At 41.5% G+C, this 5,000-nt stretch overlaps 1 protein-coding gene across 9 annotated transcripts in view; it reads right to left on the reverse strand.

Moving 5' to 3' along the window:
• The window catches only part of EHBP1 (EH domain binding protein 1), a 223,166-nt gene that overhangs the window by 31,057 nt on the left and 187,109 nt on the right, over window positions 1–5,000 (reverse strand). The window lies entirely within an intron of this gene.

The following is a 5,000-nucleotide window of genomic DNA, read 5'->3' on the forward strand; positions in this document are numbered from 1 at the left end:
GGCAGTCCCCGGAGCTGCCCTGCATAAAGCAGCAGCATGGAAAGCATGGCCAGGGCACACCATGAGCCAGCGGAGAAGGGAACCGGGGGAAAAACCCTTTACTGTCCAAGATTTACCCAGAAAACAACAAATAAGAGAGCTGTCAAAATAAAGAGCTTATCTGCGCGGGCAAGATTTTACGACACTGCCTTTAGCCAATGCGGCTAATGCAAGAAAACAAACCTGACAAAAATGAACCCGCGAAGAAAGACAATTTAGAACAACAGATTAAACTACCGGCCTGATTTCCTGGGCAATTAAATTCTAAAACTAGTATACAGGAGGAAAAATACCAAAATGGTGATGCTATCGCTTCGCCGGCTCTCTAGTGAATCGAACGTACAGTCACCCCCATGCCACACCGTACATTAACTCTTCACACCGTGGGTACGCACAACTCCGAAATATAAAATTAGCTGCTTTTGAAGGACACTGAGCTCCCTCTGGTGAAGGCATAACAAGTTTATTAAGTAAGCACCACCTCTGGAAGTATAATCCCCTCTGGCTTCTTCCGCGGAGTTTATTGGTTCAGTTTTCCTAACCATGAGCATCATTAGGGCAATGCAGTAATTAAGAGTTGTTAGAAAGTGAATTCTCAAACTGCAGATTAGAAAATTAAACTATTTCCTGATTACATATTAATGGAGCACAACAATAGCAGTTGCCATAAGCTTGGAAGGCAACCAAGGGATAAATCTGTGTACTTAATTACCATAAACAATGGCTGCATAGAAATGAAGTTTTATGCACATTCCCTTCTGTAATATGTCTGATATCAGTACACACTTGACAATTCTTGTTCAATTATCTCTATTATTTAATGCGCTGTGAACGGCTCTGTGTAAATAAAATTAACCACCCCAATTACTTTGAATTCATCTAGGGACAACGTAATAAAAAATGTGAAGAATTCTGTATGCCTATTAATCTAAAACATTACAGAAGCTTTCACCAGATTTTCTTGTCTATATTTATTTTGTCTACATTTATTTTAGTGCACTGCTAATTCAATTACATTTACCATCAGTGGTCAATCAGCAGCGGCAGAGGTTTTTTTTTTTATTTCATTAATCCTTATACAGTACCACAAATATGCTCATCCACTGGTAAGGGTACAGGATTTCAGATGGAAAATACAAATGTGCTTCTACTTGGATTTGGGAGCTTGTAGCTAATCAGAAAAACAATTAAAAACACTTCATACCCTGTGGTCAGATAACAAAATATCTGATAGCTGCAATTTTTTTTAAATAGTTGTTTTTGCAATTAGTGAAGAAATAGTGACTGAAAAAGAGCTAAATTTAGATTAGAGATTTGTAAACTAGGCTTCTTTGTTTTTCACTTTAATTGTATTATGTGATAATTCTGCATTTTAATTGCTGCTTAGATATCAAGATGATAGACACCTTAAAATACAATGACAGAAGAATTTGCAATAGAGAAAGACACTGTCAGAAGCAGAGACAAAACTATTTATCCATAACAGGTTAGGCACAACATGGGGAAGTACAATCCTGAAGAAAGCTAGATAATCCTACCTCTGCCATCTTTCAACGTCAAGCTATTATAATAGGAGAAAGAAGGGAAATCAGCAGTATTAAATTAGGCGATTTTTATACTCAAGCATACAAATGCCCCTCTTATTTTAACCTCTGCCCTGTGCTTTCTCTAAACGTTTGCACCCATTGAATTTTTTGTTACGGCATATTTTAGAAATGGTGTTGCAAAAACCCTTCTATATATGCAACTCTTACCTGTACCCTGACAGTGACAGCAAACGCAGCATCAGCTCATGCAGGCTGAGTTCAAGACACTGAAACACTGGTTCCCCTCACAGTTTTGCAAGGTACTAGCAAACTACATTTTACTGGAACAAGGTGAGATTATATTTTCATTTTAAGTGCAAGGAGCAAGGACTGGAAGGGGCGACTCTCAGCCCTGTCTGTGGGGCCTGGGCTATGTGCTGTCAGGCCATGGTACACCTCGCCCGGTCCACGGGGAGCTGCATTTTGAAACGTTTATTTGCAATAAGTGCCAGAAATTTTCATTAAAAAGCAAGCTGAAGGTCTAATGAAGTCACAGAACACCAGGAGCTGGTGTTTAACCAGGAACATACCTTATCTCTACTTCGTTCACCAAAGCCACTTCCCTTTTGGTAAGAGTCACAAATTCTTCCACATTTACCCAAGCTTGCACTGCCAAGGCGTAACCACTATCTGCTCTTACTGCTAGTCTGTGGCAAGGAAATTCTCATCTGTTTTAATGCCTTGATGCACAGAAACAGGAGACAAAGTCTTCTCCTGTCAGTGACTGCGGCCATATTAGACATTTTTGAAAGCTGCAGCCTGAAACGATCCCTCCTGGCCAAGCGACAAAAAGGACTCTACACCACAGAGGATGAAGAACTGGCAGGTGACCAAGAGTCTCCCCACCAGAAAAAAGCAACCTCCAGTCTTGTGCTGGAAGAAGACGAGAAGGAAGGAAGCAAGCAAGCAAGCAAGCAAGCAAGCTTTCTTCTTAGTAAAAGTCTACTGAAGAAGAGGGCCAAGCACACCAGAGAAAGCAAAGATGGCCTAGGCACCAGCCGACACAGTGGGGATGAGCAGACAACGCTCCCCTGTCTTCACACACATGACTGCCGAGGCTGAGTTGGCATTAGCAAGTCATGCTCAAGGCAAGGTGAGTCTCCCGTTTATTCCACTTACCCTTCAGCGCTTTGGGCCTCTGCTTGGGGCCCGGGGAAACAAAGCTGGAAACCCCGATCCAAAATGCGCCCCTAAGCTAACGGGAACATAAGGTCCTGCAGACAGTTGTTAGGACAGTTCAGTGGGCGCCCTTCTCTATAGGGCTGTGTGAACATGGCATCCTGCTCCAGTTGTCAGCTGAGACTCTTGCTTGCCAGAGGCTCTCCAATATTACAACCCCAAGCAGTGCAAGCTTAAATAAAGAGATTTGCTTAAAAGAGAGTTTTAAACATACAACAAATCCATTTGTGGTTCTTTTCCTTTATACTCTGCTTGCCAACTCTTTAAGCCCACGTCCTCCCGGTTCCTAAAGCTTGCATTTTAAGAAAAAACAGACATCAAAAGACCTTTCAGCACAAGTCCGAGTTGGCAACATATCGTGTTTCTCATCTTTCTGGTATGTACCAACAGCTAGGGTAGTATCTGCAAAACCCCTAGATCATCATCAACAGCCCTTCAGGGCTTTTGCAGCTATCGGGCTGTGGTTACTTCCTTCCCTCAGACTTTGCTTTACAGACCGCTTGGTGGTCGGTGGAAAGCTGGCAGGTCAGATGGTGTTGACTCATCTTTTTTGTCTCCAGCTTTATCTCGCAGACAGTCAGACTCTCAGGAGAAGAAGACTTAGACCCTTACGGACAAAGCTGGGACTAAGGCAGAGGCACAAACTGCTTGTCTGCCTGTCTGAGGAATTACTTCATAAAGAGAGGTAGGGAAGGAAAACACGGGCCACTCTAACGAACAGAGCCACTAATGAGACTGGATAGGGCAGATCATCTGAAGCAACTGCAGCAGGAACCAGAGAGGGAAGGAAAAGGATCAGGCGAGAAGAACTGCCAGAACAGCACATCAAAGGGACAGCAAAAACATAGTAAGGTTTTCCCCACCAACAAGGTCATATCACATTAAAGCCTGCTGGAAAAAAAAAACACCACACCTCCTAATACCACTTTTCCACATAAGCAATTGCAGTTGCTGCCAGAGGGATGCTGTCTGATGACAAGTGGGATAATGATTGGCAGGGGAGGTGGTACACAAGATAGTCCCCCGGTTAAGATGCAATCCGGGGTTAGAAAAGTTTGCGTATCCCTGCTTCCAAGGCTATGAAGTTAACTGCAGCTAAGGAACTCGACCCTTCAAATACTTTCTCCTAAACTGGATTTTTAACCTGAGAACGTAAATAGGATCCTCACCAAGGACCTGTCAAAGCATTTGTTTAAATTTGTTAGGAAGGAAGCTGACTACTCAGGAAATGATCAAGAATATAAAAACAACTTTTTTATGAGGGCTGCACCACTTGCCCCCCACCGGCCCCAGTAAAAGAAGAGTACTAAGCTGGTGAGTCCACGTATACCTGGAGGTGGTATTCGGAGCTCCCATAAGACCTGTGCAATGCTGTAGCAGTTCTTTTGTGTAGAAGGTAAGTTTCACAAATATGACAAAGTACACAAGAAAGTGCAGGATAATATATACAATTTTCACTAGCTAAACATCTAAGAGTCAGATAACACATTTGCAAAAATACTTCAAAAGACCATAATAGGTAAAAGTCCTAATATACAAGCATTCATCCAGGAGAGAAATTCTTTCTGAGTTAGTTTTTCTTGCAAAATAATTTCAAAAAGTCAAACCACCAGAGCATATGCGGAAGTAAACACATTTAAAAAAACCACCCTAATATTTGGACACATGCCGCCAGCTCAGTTCAAATTACTGAACTTTAAATAAACTCTATTCTTCTGTATTTAATAACAACATCTCACCGGATTTAAATCTACTTCTACATCTATTTGTTACTTCAGCTAAGGACAGACTTCAAGTTTGTAACATCAGATATACATATAACTTTTAAACATAAATTAAACATAAAGTGCACCAACTTTCTTTCCTAAGGGATAGGAACAACACCATTTGGAATCACAATATCATTTAGTTTTGAAATATCAAAGGGCCCAAACTGGTTCAAACGGGTGCTGTTAAACCTCCCCATCTCTGAGGACCATTAGCACTTAGCACCCACCTAACATTCACTGCAGAACTCACAGCCACCACGCATTTAACAAAAACCTGCTCTTGCACTTTAATCCTTTCTGCTGCACCTACACCACCAAGTATTACCGACTTTTTAAAACCCGCTCTCCTGAAAATAAATAAATAAATAAATAAATAAAATAATTGTGGAGCATCAGTAACCAAATAGTATTCTCAAATTTCAGTGAT

Source organism: Apteryx mantelli, chromosome 3 (assembly GCF_036417845.1).
Source record: "Apteryx mantelli isolate bAptMan1 chromosome 3, bAptMan1.hap1, whole genome shotgun sequence".
NCBI lineage: Eukaryota > Metazoa > Chordata > Aves > Apterygiformes > Apterygidae > Apteryx > Apteryx mantelli.